Genomic DNA, 19,273 nt, shown 5'->3' with positions numbered 1-19,273 from the left:
ATAGATTGAACAGTCCCTCCAGAAGAGGCCACGTCCCTCCAGAATTGCTAGAAGGGCATGTAACATACCAGCATTCGAAAACTGGTCTGGATAGTAACCATTTTCATCTGTAGTCTATGAGATGACCCATGCATGGCTAAAGAAAAATACACACAGTCGATGTATTTCTTTCTAAGTCCTTGAATGCTACGCAGTAAGTAAATGGAAATTTGCCAGAAGCAATAACCTTTGTCAATAGTCTCCGAAGAAAATCCTAAATTTGCATGCATGAATTAAGCTGTTTAGTGATTCTACCGGAGGAGAAGCATTACTTTTGTCACTCGTCATCAAATCATTGCTTTGTCCAGCCTCAGACAGTGTCAAGTGCTATGTGTTTCAGGGAAAATACAAGGAACTAGGGAGACTAAATCAAGGCTGGTTTCGCATATCAATATTTTGATGGTTGCAACACTTCTTGCTTAACTCCCAAGTTTCAGATTCATTTTTTGTACAGCAAAAATCATACCACCTGACCTAGAAAAGATGTAATAAATACAGCGAGGCTGAGAAATTTTTCACATAATTGAACTCTCAGAAAAGTTACTACAGAATTTGGAGAGATGATGCGCTTTCTCCTTTTTGCCTTTCTCCTACCAAATGAAATATTGACAGAAAGATTCTTGTTACAGGCTGCTGCCAATGAGTGAAAACCTTTTGAGGACAACAGGGATTCTGTGCAGAGCTTTTAAAAGATTTTGCTTTACACTGTAAATGACTCTTCATCAACACATCTGCATCTCAATGAGAAACTAATGATCTGGAACCTAGGAAAAAAAAATCTAAATGTATGTATTCCTTTTCAAATGACATTAAAACGATCATATAAGTACAATAAAATGGTCTCAAGAGTGTTCAGTCACCTGAAAAGCCTTAAACCAGGCAAGTACTTGTACCAAAAAGTTAATCCCTTCAACACAGTAATACATTTACTCTGCTTAAGAAAGAAGAATAGAGTGGGAACTGGCAGCCAAGGAAAGATGATTTTGTATATCTTGTAGGCAGTTCAAAATAACCACATCTGGGCTTACTACAATATTGTGAGCATGTACGCTAGTTGTGCACAAGTTATATATTGTTATTCCTCAACCATCATTAGGTATAGAACAGTTTTACATCTCTGTGCAGTCAGATATAGCTAAAGATACCAAAGGAAATAGAAAGTACCTCTAGTTATGTATCCTAAATTCAAATGTCAAAAAAAAAAAAAATCAACACTTGCCTTAAAATTCAACATTTGGTACCTTTCCAAGAAAAACTATTTTCTAATAAAAAATTTTAGAATTTCCAGGGAAAGTGCTATTTTAACCAATTGTGGTGCTTGTATCTGAAGAGAATTTTAAGCAATGAAGATCACCTAAACAATTCAGAAGACTTAGCAAAAAAGTCTATTTCATAATTAATGATTTTCCTTTGGAGAAATATTTTTCATCCTGAAAACAGATCCATGATACAGAGAGCAGATTATTGTAACCATTCTGGGTTAAAATTGAAAAGGATACTATAATTGTTTTAATTGTCTCTCTCTCTTTTATCAAGTTTAATCTACCACTAGCCAATTACTTTAAAAAAACAACTACCTTTTAAATAATCTTCTCATGAAAAGCTAAACCCAGACTTAGTGCCAGTGATGACAGATTTCCATATGCATTGAAAGAAATTCTTATGTATCTGTGTAAATCCATTTGTATTGATTGATTTGATAAGCGTGCACTTAATGCCAGTTTTGGGAGTATAATTCCCTGGGATGGCAATGCTATTGCTAAAATATATACATAAACACACACTCTTAAATTTTTTTGTCCTGGGTAAATTCCTGTAAATGGTGAAATACAAAGATTATATGAACTTTCTTTTAGATTATGTGCAGAACAAAATTATCATTCACAGAATCATGGAATCGTTGGGCTTGGAAGGAACTTTGGAGATTGTCTAGTCCAATTTTCTTCTCAAAGCGTGTTCTAGATGACTCATGTCAGAATATCCCTTACTGATTCACACTTCTATGAATTTTATGAATTTTGAGCACTGGAACAGGCTGCCCAGGGAGGTGGTTGAGTCACCTTCCCTGGAGGTGTTTAAAGGATGGGTGGATGAGATGCTGAGGGGCATGGTTTAGGGAGTGTTAGGAATGGTTGGACTCGATGATCCAGTAGGTCCTTTCCAACCTAGTGATTCTGTGATTCTATGATTCACTTTTCTTGCCTATTACAACAAAGGCCTTGAATCAGCTTTTCATTGTTTTTCTATACAGTGGTGATTGGTGCCTTGGAAATCAAAGCAAGTAGTTGGTTTCTTTGGAACAAATCATCTATTGAACTAAACTAAATCATATTCATGATGTAAGATCTAACTGGAATCAACTCTGTTATGCCATTATTTGTACCTTTCAGCCTCTTCAGTCTAAATAATTCATTGTTTCCTATTTATACTTTAATTTTGCTCTGTCGTCTTTGTATGGAACCTATCAATAGCTTAGGGCACTGTAATATAACTACACACGCTATATATCTGTGTTATTCTTTACGATAACATAATAAGTAAATACCTTTCAACAGAGGAAGGTTCCAGTTTTCCAGCCTCAGATAATAAATAATGCTTCCTGTTACTTGGTTGTTATTTTTGAGGTTCCTTCCTCAGAGCTTAACACCGTAATGACAGGATACTTCCCCACACACACCAGAATGGCAGTAGGGAAGGTAATTTTCATTTGTTCTACTGCCCAGACTGAATTTTTGCAATTGTATGGCCATTTCCTTTTATTGTAGTGGAATTCCTTAACTGAGCAAGATTAAAAGTGAACTGTCTATATAACAAAGGATACTGAAGCAGAAGGAGTAGGAGGACCATCAGAAATATAGGGAGCATGGAGGAGGAGCAGAGGAATATCAAAAAGGGTTGTGGAACACATTGTAGAAGAGGGTGAGAGATCATCAAATAGCTCTCTACAAATCTACTATATTAACCAATTTCTAGGGCAAAGAGTTAAGTGGTATTTCTAGTTCTATTTTCTTACTCAAAGAAACTTCCTATATCATTAGCCTCCTTCAAATACTGTGTAAAAGCATCCTAGCAAGGATCATGTTGTGTTTGCTTTTAGAGAATTTAAATAATTATTGTGAGATATACACATGACGAGTTCCTAAGCAATGCAAACAACAATACTTTTCTAAATATATGAAAAACTTTTATGGAAGCATCTAAACCAGTAGACTTTATATCTAGCCTTCTTTGGAAAGAAGGATGAACTGGCTTGGCTTTGCCAGTCTGTTAGACACATTTAAAAGAAAGTCAAGAAAAGGAAAGAGTCCGAATAGACGTCATGAAAACTAAGAAGATAAGAAAAGTTGAAGTTCTGAAAAGAACCCTTTCACCGAGCCTGCTAATAAAGACAGTCCAACTCTTCATTACCATGCTACTCATCCACCTCTGTTACACTGCACAAAAGGGAAAAAAGCGGTCTTTATAGTTGTACATGATTATATTTTTCTTTTGTATTGAGTTCAAAGTCTTTTCTAAAAAAGCAAGAGTAGATTGCTCACAATGTAATGGGCCATTCCCAGGAAACGAAAAAATGGCCTTAACGTTTTATATTAATACAATAGGTTATGTATAAAACAGGTTTTAAAAAGTTAATGCATATTAGCTTAGAACAGCCATATTTTAACACTGTGCGACTGAAAGTTCCAGTAGAGCAGATGAATGGAACTACAGAAGAAAAAAACCCGCTATGACAAAGGGATAAAGGTTTAACTAAAAGGACTCAAATCTGTATTTCAGGTGCCTCTTTACCTTCCATCAGGAAATGAGTTATTAGGAGTAATGAAATCAGAGATAGAAAATACAAAAACTTTTTAGATCCTTCTGTGCAAGGCAGCGACACTGGCCTTTACTTCTTCACTTTATAATGATTCCTTTGAGTTGTGGTTCTGAAAGACCTGTGAAACATCTTCCTGTTAGTTCTTTTTCATCTTTCCAAACACTGGCCAGGAATAACCCCATCCTATTCTTTTCTTGGGTTTTTGAAACACATATTGACTCTAATGACTATAAATTATCTGGTTAATGTGCCAGATTTATAAAAGTGTTAGAGCTCCTCTATGCTGCGATCAGGTGCCTCTGAGAAGGTGCAAGGCACAAGACAGAATCGTACTTTTTCTGTGCCCGCTTCTACTTTTGACCACTGCAAATATTTAACTTTTGGAAATTCTATAAGTTAAGTGGATTTTAGGACAGTCTCACCACATCACTCTCTGATAGGCTGTTGGCTCCTTCTTCACCAGAATCACAGAGTCACAGAATCACAAGGTTGGAAAAGACCTCCAAGATCATTGAGTCCAACCATTCCTATCTGCCACTAAACCATGTCCCTGAGCATCTCATCCACCCATCTTTTAAACACCTACAGGGATGGTGACTCCACCCCTTCCCTGGGCAGCCTCTGCCAGTGCCCAATGACCCTTTATGTGAATTTTTTTTTTCTGATATCCAATCTGAACCTCCTCTGGCGGAGCTTGAGGCCATTCCCCCTTGTCTTGTCCCCTGTTACTTGGGAAAAGGGGCCAGCACCCAACTCTCTACAACCTCCCTTCAGGTAGTTGTAGAGAGCAATAAGGTCTCCCCTGAGCCTCCTCTTCTCCAGGCTAAGCAACCCCAGTTCCCTCAGCCGCTCCTTGTAAGACTTGTACAGAAGTACAAGTTACTCCTGGGGAGATTCCAAATGGACACAAAGAGGAAATTTTTTTCACGATAAGAATGATCAGCCATTGGAATAATCTCCCCAGGGAAGTGGTAGATTCCCCAACATTGGACACTTATGAGATTCAGCTGGACAGGGTGCTGGGCCATCTTGCCTAGACCATGCTTTTGCCAAGAAAGGTTGGACCAGATGATCCTTGAGGTCCCTTCCAAGCTGATATTCTATGATTCTACATTCTATGAAGTAGCAGTAGGTTGCTAGCCAACATCACTTCTGCCAAGTGCCTCCCTATAGTCACCATCTTGTTGGTCAACTTCTGGATGATAATCTTCCTCAGGTTTATTTTCGAGTTTCAGAAAACGGCTTCTACTGAACTCGATTACAAATCTGCATATGTAAAGGAAGCAACTATAACATAGCTATAGTCACTTTTTCTGTACTGTACAGACTACCCTAAAACCTGTAGGAAGTACCAAAGTACCAAACCTGTAGGCAGTTTCAGGAAGCATTGTTACACAAGCCAATAATAGACCTTGAGGTATCTGCATCTTCGGCACTCATCTTTGGCTGCTGACCTAGGAACGTAGCTGAATGCCTTAAGTGCTGCATGATAGAAAAAAACCAGTACAGAATTATAGTACAGAATTATATATCCTTCCCATAACCTGTTCAGTCTTCTAAATCAATACTGGAACAAAATGCAGATATTGGAATGAAATGTCTTAAGAAACACCAAACCCACCTCTTCTTACTTTGAAATCTTCTCCAAATAATTTTGATCTGAGCAGAGCCATAACAACCAGAATCCAAAAGGAAGCATTGCAATTTCCGGAGAGGGAACTTCTGCAGTGGAAGATTACAGGGTGGGAATTTCTCATGACAAAGATTAGCAGCAGGCCATACTAGAATTTTTTGAAGACTTAGTTGGACAGCTCAACATCTACTACATCTTACAATGCTGATGGCATCAACCAAATTATTTAGATATGTAATACTATTCAGGTTTCCTGCCACGCTTTCCTTTCAACTGATAATTCCTGAAAGAAAAGTGACCTGTGTACAAAAGTGTGAGTCAGGTAAGGAAGCAGGACTGCGTAGACTGGTGATGCTCTGAAGTAAAGAATTTTACTAAATCAGAACCTAAAGTACAAATTTATCCGCTATAGAACTGGAAAATATATATTTCCTGATAGAAGGTTTTCAGGGTTCCTGCTCCATATCAACTGTTTGTAGGTGAGATTGTATTTGACCTTCTTCATATCTATAATTATTGTTTCATTTATGCTGTGGTACTTCCCCATATTCCCAGTCTGCATTGAGATCACTTCAGATCTACACCATCTGGCACTGTCTGCATACATGGAAAGACAGTGCCTACCTTGTGAAGCAAAGAGTTTAAAAACAACAGTACTCAAAGACAGAATTTTGGTTGTCTTTTCAGAGGTCTATTGTCAGACTGTGAACTTACTACCAAAGTAAAAATGGCAGGAGACCTGACCTCTTCCTGACTTTTCTGAATAGTTTAATGAATTCAGTTTTTGTTTGCACTAATGGTGTACATGGAGAGACTGTGTTTATTCCTATGAATGAAAGTGTTCGTGTGCAAATGAGCATATTCACATGCAAATGGTGTATTTGCACACGAAGTGCTTGCCCACCTGCCACAGCAGCTTTGGCTTTCAGACTTTCAGCCTCTGGGTGCTCAGAAGAAGAGAGTGAATAGGAGAATAAGAATGCTGGCAATATTTCAAAAGTTTGAATGACCAGTCTCTATGAACAGTGAGCAGGAAGGATAAAGGAAAACAAAACAGAGGGGAATGAAATAAAATAGAGGTGTAAAGAGAAGATTCTTACAACTGTTCAGATAAGGCAAGTAGAATGACCACCCCTTCCCATAGTAGAAGCAATAGCAAGCTGGAAGCAAAGAATGAAAACAAAGTACTGTTAATGAAATCGAGGCTTTTGACAAATTCCTTTGTTTGCCTTCTTATTTAGCAGCTAAATAAATTGCATGCAAGGATAAAATCTTCTCTGATATAATGGCATCTTACCACACCGAGATCCCATTGATGAAACCTGCAGAGACTTCAAACACAAGAAAATTAGTTTTTTCTATTCCCATACTTCTGTTGTTTTCCTAATCAAAATAATGAGCTTATAAGAAATAAAACTGCTGCTGCTTTCTAGACTTCCCTGTTTTGCTCAGGGCCACTGCTATAACAACATCTTAGGGCACCAATCTCTTTCACCAGGTCATTTGGCCTTCTAGTAACAAAACTTTTAACAGTATTGAAAAAAAATCTGAGAGTTGTGTATGATGCAGTTGAGGGCCTGCATCCGTAAATCCCATATTATCAGAAGCAGCAAGACTATCCAGCTCATTTCTTGTCTGTTTCTCATTACGCCTTATATGCAGCCAATAAATTGCAGCATATATCCCAAAAGTCTATTGGAAAGAAAAAACACAACACCAAAATCGCACTGCACCCACAGTGGCTCTTCAGAAGCTGGCTGCTGACAAACACATGGAGCAGGTGGACATTCAGTGGAGCATCCAAGTTCTTTACAAAAGACTAAATGAGTAGGCTTTCTGGATACAGAGCAACCTAGCAAAGTATGGCTCGTAGGTGGCTGATGAATTGTATCTCACAGGAGCCTTCGTGCACCCAGCAGGAGATTTGGGGGCCATGCAGCCCCCAGAGAATTTTTTTTTTCTTTTTAATTTAAAATGTGTTGTTACCCCTTACTTTCTGCCACCTGTTCTGCTTATAAACTTCTCCAGGGCCCCTCTCTTTGCTCTGATTTCCAACAAGCTGTCATATTAGCCTAACACATAGACCTTCCTCCTCCCCAAGGCATTGAGATGACTCGTGTGCATTCATGTATGCAGAGTGCAGCTGGCCCTAAGGCCAAACAGGGATGTGACCCATATATTGGATGCTTAATTTTCTTGAAAGTCTTCACCCTGCTAAAATAAAGTAGAAAACTCATGTGGAGCTTCACTTCTAGCAGCATTTTCATCATTTCCATGCCTGTTAAAATGGTTTCTGGAAAGCTACACTTCACAAAAAATATATGGAAAAAACTGAAATGCTATTAAAATTTTCAGCATTTTCGACTGAAGACATCTTAATATCTATGGGAACCACAGGTGCAAATTCAGGGAGTCCCCTCAGACAAAATTATATTTATTCTTGCTGAATTCATAGTTGGCTTGCTACTAGAGGGTAGCTATCCCTACCACGCACTCCTCCTGCTCTTTCTTCATTTTCCACCAGCTAACCAGACAACAAAGCCTGTATGATGTATATCATTTAATTTTGTGTTCACAAACCCTCAGCAAAAAAATATCATCTAATGCAAAGCATAGTCTCTGTAAGTATTGCTTCAGGTTGTTTGTGGAAATTATTGTAGAACTCTGCAAGATGTTATTGTCCAGTAATGCTGCAAGAAAGGAAACAGCATGAAAACGTCTTAAATAGAAAGCAGTTGTTGATGCCAAAAAGACATTACAATGTGAATCATCTTGGGGGGCTGGACTGGACGATCTCCAGAGGTCCCTTCCAACCTCTTCCATTCTGTAATTCTCTGTGTGTGATTCTTCAAACAGGAGTTGCCAGTGCATCTTAGTATGGAGTTTAAACGTGTTCTTTGTAAGAACAAAGAACACTCTCCAGAAAACAGATGTGATCGTCATATTTGTTAATATTCTTGGTATTTATAGAGACTCACGGAAAACAACCTGCACCATTGTTGTCCCAGATCTTCTCTACAAGTAAGATGCAGTAGGACAGAAGTAACCAGAAAGTGGTTATTTAACGAATACTATCTTTTTTAAAAGTTCTAGTGTATTCTAGTAATAGTTATTGTCATCTTTCTGTCACATGTTGAAATTCAGCCCAAGAAAGTAGCAACCAGTAGATATCCAGATTAAATTCTTCCCGAGTCCTGTGTACACACGATGACTATAAGTCCTTTTTCTATATTTTTCTCAGAAAGAACAAAGTGCTGGTGGTTTGGTTGGGGGACATAAGCAGGCCTCCTAAGGTGGCATGGGAGGGAGGCTTGCCGGTGTGACTGAATCTCAGTAGCTTGTTTTTAGTAATAAACATAGACTAAAATGCAAGAGGGTTATGTTCACCGGACACTAGCAGCTTCCTGTTATAGCTGCAAGACATTTCCAACATTTAAGAAGAAACATTTCCAAACAGTGTTCGGAATGAGTTCAGGAGCATTTGGTAACTGGGAAACTTTTGCTACATTCTTGGATTTTAGCACATTATCTTGAAAGCATTCCAGTTCGACCCCATGAGCAGGGACAGCCTGTGTGACTGAACCTAAGCGAGAAGCAGGCTGTAATGCAGGAAGGAGATTCAGGCAATGAAAGCAGTCCTGTTGCATTGTATGAACTCATTTGTCCCTGAAAACATCACAGTTTGAAGGTTTTCTTTGTGACCAAAACAAATAAATCTTTTGGGGCTTTCTGAGTGTTTAAGCATCACGACAGCAGGAAAAGATGAGATGTTTTTCTCTCCTCCATTTCTAGCTCTGAATGGGGAAATAAAGGGAAAGAAGCCTTGGAAGATTTACTAAATGCTTTAGAGTTTCTCTTCTCCTGAAGTGATCATTGCAGGATTTCACTCCCTGTCACTAGAAGTATTTTCCAACTGGTTTTCCTCCTTCACACACATTGTGAACTTCAACGGTGCCTCAATAAAGCATTTAATTTCTCTTCCCCCCTCGAAACTGCGATAGATCTCTCTTTACACAAAGTGCCTCGCTAGTATATGCACTGCAGCCTGTAAATAAACCACAAGACTTTACCATGTTAGCTTTTATAAAAATCTGGTTTTAAACATCTCCAAGTTTTAAAACCTCAGCAGCTGTTGGAAGCATTGCCGGTTTGCTGGCCAGTTGCCTTCTGCTCTAAGCAGTGCGGAGAGCTGCACGTCCCATTGTTGTGGCCAGTGCTTACACTGGCATGCTCCGAACATCTGCTCAAATCCCAGCTATGACATTTTATTAAACCATGCAGTTACCACCATAATCCCGCATTAGGGCCTGAGGAACCTAGCTCTAAGAATAGTGTGTGTTTTCAACTCAAAGCCTGTAGCCAGGAGATTATTAAATCTCTTAGCTGCAAGAAAATTTTCCCATCTCAGAGTCAAACCAGTGAGAAAGCACACAGCTCCCCCAGCCCCATCTTTAGGCTGGAGTCAAGTAATTTACTCCACGTTTTCAGACAGGCAAAATTAATTCCTTTCAAATTCCTGAACACAGCACCATGAGGTTTTGCATCTTCCTCAGCTGCTAGGTGAAAGATATATGACTGCATTCTGTAGGTACTAGCAGACAACTACAGGAACGAAAAAACTAAAGTCTTTTCACCACATTTTAGAGTTCCCAAATTTCGTATGCCTGCATGTGCATCCAGCTAATAACGCTTTGCCTACACAAGGCATTACACAGCACTTCTCATGGGAATTTGTCACCTCGGAGAAGCATTAATTTATGTACGAATTACACGAGACAGTTAAAAGAGAAAACCTGCAGACAATCAATGATGTTCTTTCACCAAATACTAGAATGACCTGATAGTAATGAATAAAACTGCCCATCCCACCCCACCAAAAAATAAGAGAGCACATTTGCACATAACAATAGGCTTGCGCAGAACAGGAACTAAACTCATGACTACATCTCCGAAAAGACAGGCTTGGAGAGATGAGATAAACAGCAGCATCACAACAGGGAACTAGATACACTTCAGGGTGTCCAGTATAGCTTATCCTTTATGCCACTAAGGCACATTGTCAGCTAAGGGCTTGTAGAAAATGTCTATTTTCTCTGCAAAGAAATAAAGCCTGTACCTACAGCGTATGGAATATAAAATTCCAAGACTGTTGATAATTAAGAGCAACAAAGCAACACCTCTCTTATTCCTGATTACACAAGGCAATGATCTTGGTGTTAATGAGCCAAGAAAACCCTTGCCACTAATTTCAAAATGTTCATTCAGGTTCTGCGCTCTGCAGCAGATTCTTCAGTGACTTGCAGGTTCAAAGACTGCAAGGAAATAACGTAGTGCTTTAATCATGGATCATCCCTAAATGGAAAATATAAATTAATGATCTACACCTATTTTATAGCCTTTCTTGAGAAATGTTATGTATCTCACAGAATTACATTTTCAGTTTTAAGTAGGCTTTATCGATGTCTATGGGTGTTATAATCATCTTGTTGGTATATACTTATTGGTGGTTTGACAGAATGTGGTCTACAACAGTAATAAAAACTATTGATCTATGGCTGTGAAGTACCTTAGCATTGCATCATAAGTATCATTTGAACAGGACATATTAATTTGATTTTTTTATTTTTGTGATTTAATGCACTATGGCATTTTATGCCAGATTTAGCTTGGCTCATAAACCACAGAGCAGACAAAAGAATGATGATAAATCATTCCATCACAGGTAAATGCAAAAGAATGTAAATGAGATACACATCTCTATCGAAGACTTAGATGCTCCTATTGGAGATGTTGACCACAATAATAACTGTTCTCCAAAGTCCCATCATATCTCCCTCCCTTCATTTATTGATCCACCTTAAAGACCTTACACTTAATTTCTGCTTGGCTTCCAAACACTTACACAGACAAGGCATGGCAATGGACATAGTGCCTTAGATCAGTGAAATTCTTAAAATACTTCCAAATTTTGATTCCTGAATTTTTAGAAGTGGTTTCTGAATGCTTTAAGAGACAGATTCAAGGTGAGATTCAGCAGCAGTGTGGAGGAAGCAAATGAAGCAAACTGCTGCCCCATCCCATGGACTGACAACTCTGTGATACAGCAAGACGGGGAGACAGGCACCACAGTCCCTTGGGAGTCCCACTAATCCTGTGCCAAAATTTTGCTATCGAATCACTTTTGAAGATTCTGATGAGAAGTCTGATTCACTACATATATTTTTTGATATTACAAAACTTTGTGTCTTCCAGAAATGTCATTCATTTTCAGGCTATTTTACAAGATAAGTGTGAAACAAATTAGACATTATGCCTTGCCAAACTGAAAATTGGACTTTGGCAACGTGTGTGTGGTAAACCTTTGCAGTAACTATGTAGCTGGCAAAAATCAAGGCGTAGTTTCTGGTGATGAACCCCATGAGTTTGGTTTTATTGCGTTATGTTGCTGACTGAGGTCCCTTCAGCTCTCTTTGGCCTGTACCAGAGCGTCCCATTACTTTGCTTTTATGATGTTAATGACAATAGTGATAATTCTTACAAGGCAAATATTAGCTAACACAGAGCCATCTAAGTTTGTTTTGCGGCTGTGCATCTAGAAATATTTGCTACAATTACTCGCTTAGCTAGGGCATCATATTTTATGGGTTTGGGAACTGTGTGTTATTTTGGACAAGCCAGACAGGCCTTTTGAATAAGTGGCTTTAGTGTCTTTCTTGGTAGATGGCAATAGTGGCTTAATGGTTAAATGCAGGAGATGGCAAAAATAACAAGTCAATACTAATTATGAAATTGTTTGTTTGTTCTAGAATAACGGTGGCACAGAGCTTTTGCAAGAGGAAATTGTCCTGCTTTGCTAGTGGGTGGATTCAGATGTCAAGCTCCAAATTTGCTTGTCTGATTGGGCTGGCATTCTTCCCTCAAAGACGAGGAAAAGCTCCCATAAGCTTTCATTGGCCTAAATCAGAAACATCTGTTAAAAGCATGAGTCACTCATAGGTTGAGATCAACAGTCAGAAACCTGCACAAGGGCAGATTTTTCCCCTCAGATGACAGTCAGTCATATGCCATCATTACTCTACGTGTTAATCTATGCATATATTTCATTGAATTGCTAGCTCAGCCCAAGCCTGCAACTTTCATTGAGCTTTCTTAGTGATAATCTAAAACTAAAATTGAACATCCTACACATTTCTGTGTTCCTTCAAACCAGTGCTTTATTAGACTTCACAAGAGCATCCAGATGCATTAGAAGTTCTAGAAAGTTAAGGAAAAAAAAAAAAATCTTATAATTCTTCAGAGTAGCTGAAATACAGTGGAAACATAAACTTAAACATTAATCTCTTTTCCGTTTCAGGCTCTTCTGGTGTAGATCTGGAGATTTGGTACAGACCATTCTGTAAAACCACTCCTAGCTGATGCACGCTACAGACTTTAACAGGATCCGTATCATTGCTGTTTTTGAGGAAAAAAGCAAGGTCTTGTCTACAGGTATGAGCTATACCCCACTGAAAATAAGCACAAATATAGAGGGCTATTCAGCACGTAACTGTGAAGTGTCCGTGTTAGGGTATGTTTGGCCGACTGTGCTAATTGTATTTGAACGCCCACACCCACACTCCTGCTGGCACATCTCCATCTCCCCATTTACTAAAGCTCTGCATCTTTGCCTCTAATAGATTCTGGCATATTCTCCAATCCCACAATTTCTAATCCTGACATCCCTTTGCCAAATTGTGGAGGCAGCTCAGGGAAAAGGAAAAACAAAACAAAACAACCATCATCTTCAGCTGAAACTCACTTGCCTGCGTGGCTGCCTGCCAACGTGTCAGCCAGTGCCAGGTTGCTCCAGGAGCTACTGCAGGAGTTGGAAGCTTGAGGGGAAGGAGAAAAAATACACAACAGGCACAGAAGTGAGTGTTAGTGGCTTCAAAAGGAACAGCCATCTGTTTTCCTTACTCCTGGCAGCAGCAGAAGCTCCCTGCAGTGAGGATGGAGATTTGGCAGGTTTCCGTAACCCTGTTGAGCTTTTACTATCCCTACCAGCATCCCCTGCTGCTTCTGTCCACACCCTCAGACCAATTATACTTTGACTTTTTCCTGCAGCAGCAGTGAGTACACAACTTTACACTCATGGGCACTCAAATCACCAACAACTAGTCAAAAACCAGAAAAGTTCAACTACCGCTTAAGCATGGCATTCCTTAATTTGGAATTAATATGATTTTGCAGCCATGCTGCATCCAAGTCGTAGGAAAAGAGGGTTTAAATCATAGCTGAGGCAGAGAAAAAGAACTAAGTTCAGTTCTGTGATAGCATGATCTGACCTATGTCACCCAAGATGTCAAGAAAAATTGTGATCTATTTTCCCATTGTCACTGCCATTTGAGTTTTTATTTGCATAATGCTGCTTTCCATGGAGAAGGTTGCCAAGAAAACAGAATATGAAACCTGTCGCTGAAATGCAACAAAGAGGATTCAGGGGCTGTATCTTCAAGTAGATTTGAAGTGATTCAGTGTGTTTCATTGCCATAAAAATCAGAGTAGAAATCTGCTCATTGTTTAAGTTCATAATTAATATTTCTTCTCATGGTGTGCTATAAATCAAAATTTAAGGAAAGTAGCAAGTACTAGAAAAAATGTAGCAGGTAAAAGAACATAAATTATACACATTAAAAAAACAGCTACTCACAACCGGCCTTCCCTTGGAGTGGCAGCTTGTTAGTACAGTTCTTTAAGGCTGTTTCTGTTCTCAGTTATCACAGTTTTCATGTAACTTAAAATCACTTCCTAGAGACTTAGTTATCCAGATTTTACAAAGCATTATCTGCTTTAGGGAAAACCAGAGTGCTGCATACAGTAATCTGTTGTGCAAGAGCAGCTGGTGTAGCTTACATAAAGTGGCAAATAGCCCAATGCAACAAAATGTAAGTACATTCACAACAAGAGCAACTATTGGCACAGAACAGATGCCAGAATGTGTTTCTATTTGGAACACAAATAAAATGATCTGTTTATCTTCTATCATAATGAAGACAAAGCAACAGGATGCCATTTTCATAAAGCTAGGGGTGACAGATTCTCCTTGAAATCTTATTTTATTGTAGATATATTTAGTGCTCCCAGGTACAAGGTCTGGGTAATCATAGAGGTCTAAGCCAGTTGAAATCCCGTTAGTTAATTTATCTATCACCTTATCAGCTTAATTGTGGGTTTGGAGAGGGTCGATGTTTGGGTTTTGGAGGGTCGATTTTTTATTTTATTTTGGATTTCTACATAAAAGCAGACCCAGGTAAATGGAACATGGAATCAGTGAATATTTATATCCTTTGGGAAGGGGGAGGAGGGGAGAAAGAAGAAGATTGTCCATTCAAATTGCCTCAGATCATTCGTTTTTTTCTTACTAGCCACAATAACTTTAACCACCAGGTGTGCTTGGGTCATAGATTACTAAATGCTCTACTCTTGTATTACAAGAAGTGCATTGGAAGAAAGTTTGAATTAGGTTGCATCCCAGCTGCAATATGCATTTTACAAACATACAGTAGTTGACAGTACAACAAAGTTTCCTGGGGTAGGGATGAGGGGAAAGATGTGACCTGCTTAAGACTTCTGAAGCTATTGAAATATAGACTAAAAGTAGTAGCAGTGTTCTCCATCACATTGTGATCCATTTTGTTCACGGACTTAGTGGCAATTTTATCACTGCCTGCAGCGTGTGCAGTTTCAGACCCTGTATTTTCCATATGACTCCAAAAGAAAGATGGTCTTAGGAAAACTCTGTGTGCTCTCAGAAGGGTTCAGTAGTCTCTTCTGTTGAGAAGACATTTACAAATCCCCTTTAAGGCTATATTTTCTTTCTTTTTTTTTCCTTTTTTAAAGGAATATTCACTCAGTTTTGTTCTGCAAGATGGTCAGGTCCCAATTTTCTACTAAAAGGGTCTTGCCAGAAATGCTTAGTGTTCCAAAGAATTAGTGCCTTAGAAGTATTTGTTTCCTTATCATTTAAAACAACACAAACAACCCACAAATACACGTAGCAGGTTTGCAACCAACTGACCAAGTTGGCTAAAAGCCACTGACCAAGTTATTTGCTGAGGGATAAAGTCTCTCTGTGTGTCAGTGGTAACGGGTATGAGATAAAAGGAGGAAGTAGGGAAAGCAAAATGGCCGCTTTGATTAATTTCCTCCATCTTATTGTGGGCAAAATTCTTTTGATACTAAACCCCAACATCTTACCTTTTGTGTAGTGGTAATAGCAGAAGTATGGCTTAACTACATGTGACAGCCACAGTGACTCTTTGCAATATGTTTAACGATTTGTGTTTAATGAGTGCTGAGACACTTCCTGGACGCTGTCGATAGTAGTTCTTCTCTGAGGCTATAGTCACACATTTATGGTGAGGAGAAACTAGAGGAAATATTTTCTAACACTTTATGCTGTGACTGTGAAGTCATCCAAAGGGAAGTGAATGTTGGAATGACCCTGTGAAAAACAGAAAATAAAAGCTCATGAGCACATGATAAAAGCTCAGCAGAGGGAGCCACCCCATTCTTCTAAGCGGATTAGCCCAGGTTCCTGGCAATGATAATTTTAACATTGCTATTAATAAAGCAATTTTTCTTGCAAGGTCATGCACCTTTCATGAGTGAATCCCCATTTCAGTGTCACAAGTGGGTAGAATCAGGATGTAATGCTTACCTTTTCCCATCTGCCACCCCTATAACTTCCTAGTCAAAAAGGTGCTAGTCATAAGAAATCTGGAAGAACCTATGGGTGGATTGAAATTCACCACAAAAAGCAGCCAGCCAATTCTACTCCTGTCACCAAGCCACCAGGAAATGAAGAGTACTCAGAGGAAGAAACTCACTCTGCAAAGAAACAACGATTTGTTATTTTTTAATAATTCCACAGTTGCGAGTTCCGGCACCATTTGTGCAGAGGAACATCTGCAAAGCACATCTGAGTCCATCAGAGCCCAAGGAAAGAGAGTTGTACTTTAAACATGGACTACTGCAAACAAAAAAAATCTGACAGAAACACCAATTTAGTGTGAACTTTATTATCTGGATTGTGCTTTAGAGGCTTAGCCCTTTCTCAGTTGGCAGGTGGAATGAGGAGTTGTTCTGCTGTTTTTTTAGCATTTTAGCGCAACTGGCTCTCGGAGCAGCCACTACCTGCTGAGTTCAGCTGGTGCAGCTGGGACTTGGAATTGTGAGCAGACGAAGCACATCATGCTGGAAACAAATCTGACTTGGGACCTTATACCTGTCACCCTCAGCAGGCTCAGAGCTTTTTGTACTGCCTCTTATGTCGTGGATCCAGTGTGAACATGACCCTGCTTGGGAAGATCATCACTCTCAGGAGAGGCCCTGCTCCCCGGGAGAAAGGAAACTGAAGGAAATATTTCTCTATCTCTCTATTCTGAAACGTTAGGACTACTAATAGAGCTCCCAGCTGCTGTGATTGTTTGCACGATATAAACACCTGCCTACTGCAATGACACAAGCAAAGCAATAGGCATTTGGCCACTATACAGCTAAAAATTGCTTTTCAGCATTACAGAACCAGGCCAGTTACAAACAAGTAAACTATAGCTAAAAGATAGGATAATCTTGTTCTGGTGGCAGCCATCCAATCCTGTGGATGCATATATGTTTTTTAAATGGTCACTTTAGCTCTGCATTAAAGGTTTGTTTGAAGCCAAGAGCTCACTGACCTAAGACAACTGCATTCCTTTGGGTTAATATTTCACTCGACAGGAATCCTTTCTGGCTGGAGATCGACTATGCAAACAGGTTTGTATCTCATTGTTTCTAGGAACAAGAATTTTTCAAACCCTTCTCAAACACAGCTGAATTAAAATATATACTGCCCCATTATCTTCCTTCTATTTAAATCCGTAGCCCTGGGTATACTCTTTTCTCTAAAAATAGCATGTTTCTTTATGTTAGTTACATATTATTTAAGTACAGTATATTACTATTAATAACAAATTGAATACCATAAAAGTATGGTTTCAGAGCTCACACATAAAAAGCCATTAGAATTATTTAATCTCAAGGGGACACTGGGAACTACAAATCCTTTTCTTTACCATTGGGGACTATCTGGCCTCACTGGGTCTAATCTCGTGTCAGGAAATGTGTCTTCCTGCTACATCTATTATTATTATCTCGTCTGAGTAACATATAAGACACAGCATACAAGAAAAATATAACATACCACTACATTACCTAATCTCCTATTCCTGTCCTACAACACACTGGTGGCTAACAGAGAGCTGTGCCGTTCTTCTAAGAGCTTTTGTATCAATAACAAATTGATTATGTCATACCTGACATATTGTGGGCAACAGAACAGCTTAGATTTTATGCTCCTGCTTTCACATTTTACTTTTGTCTTCCTATTACAAGGAAATGCGCCAGAAATTTGGGAAGGAAGCTGGAAACAGGAAGACTGGGGGATAAAAAGCTCTACAATTGAGTCAGAAAAGCTAGTAATTGAGACAGAAAAGTAAGATGAAGAAGGACAATGAATCACGGGGGAATTATAAACTGGATGTTGACAATAGAGTTTGCTTTTAATCATTTTATAAAATACTTCTTTTTGAGTCTTCTAACAGCAAATCTTTACTGAAAAATGTGCATGGTGAAAATAAATAAGACTGCTTCAACATCTTTCTGGCCAAGTACATTTCACTTACAAAATCTCAGTCCAACTCTTTATGCAGAATAGAGAAACTATTGCTCTTAGGCTTCCAAAAAGTGCATCAGCCATTACCCAGCAGCTACTCCGCTAAAAACGCTATTCCAGAGTATCATTCTACATTGCTTACAAACCCACTGATCATAAATATCTGATATACAATAATATATCAGAAAAGTTTTCAGATATTAACTACTTATAGGACTAATCTCAGATGCCTCTTCAAAACACACTTAATTACCTCTCTTCTGCAAAAAATCAGCAATGGCATTAAGAAGGGAGTCCTGAATCCTTACCCTCATAACTACAAGCAGGAGTTCCCAGTCCATGCTTTACCAGTAAAACCAATGCAACTTGTACTTGTGCCCTTCTTGGTCTTCTCAAATACAGGCAGGTGATGACTCAGAGCATATTGCTTATTTCCTCCTCTGCCTGTTTCCTGAGGAAGCCACAGCTCTCCATAGTACAATGTGCATCAATCACATGATTAAAACCAGTCCCTCAGCCCAGTAATAAAGGCATGCATGTTATGTTAGGGAAATTTGTAAGCATTGTGTGTTACACAGCAAGACTGGTTGCATGTCCTGTTACTGGGCTTGAAACCACCACATGACAGAGAATAGCTGAATTTTCATCAAATATCAGATATGTCTCATCCTTTGGAGAGAAGCCATATCCCGTGATCCTCAGTTGCCTCTGTAGGAAGCTCTGTGACTTCTTCTACCTGAAATGCTGGACATCACTAAGGCTGTAGGGACAAATGTACTTCTGTTTAGAAGTTTAAAATTCATGTCTCCGTTTCAGTCGCTATGTTTGCATCAGAGTTCATCTTTCTTATTTGATAGTTTCTAGTAACAGATAATGACTGGAAGCACTGGTAGCCACAGCCTTTGGTTACCAATTCATTAATCACTGTAGCCATTAAAAATTTATCTTTCATTTCTCCTCTATCTACAATTTCCTCTTTGAGCAGTAGGCTGAAGATCTTTATACTAAAATTTCTGTGCCCCCCATCATTTTTTAACAGATTGTGATTGAGCTCGCTATTTACTTCATCTCTTAAGAGCTAAATAAAATG

General features: G+C 39.0%; 1 long non-coding RNA gene across 4 annotated transcripts in view; it reads left to right on the top strand.

Annotated features, from left to right (window-relative positions):
• Positions 1-19,273, top strand: part of LOC128852581 (uncharacterized) — a 76,388-nt gene that overhangs the window by 26,681 nt on the left and 30,434 nt on the right. For all 4 annotated transcript variants that reach the window (XR_008450550.1, XR_008450548.1, XR_008450549.1 and 1 more), the window contains exon 4: positions 12,844-12,977. This is a non-coding gene — a long non-coding RNA (uncharacterized LOC128852581). The remainder of the gene's footprint in view (positions 1-12,843; positions 12,978-19,273) is intronic.

The sequence above is a fragment of the Cuculus canorus genome, chromosome 6 (genome assembly GCF_017976375.1).
Source record: "Cuculus canorus isolate bCucCan1 chromosome 6, bCucCan1.pri, whole genome shotgun sequence".
Lineage (NCBI taxonomy): Eukaryota > Metazoa > Chordata > Aves > Cuculiformes > Cuculidae > Cuculus > Cuculus canorus.
Note: the sequence above shows the minus strand (reverse complement) of the source record. Positions and strands in the feature narration are given on the sequence as shown.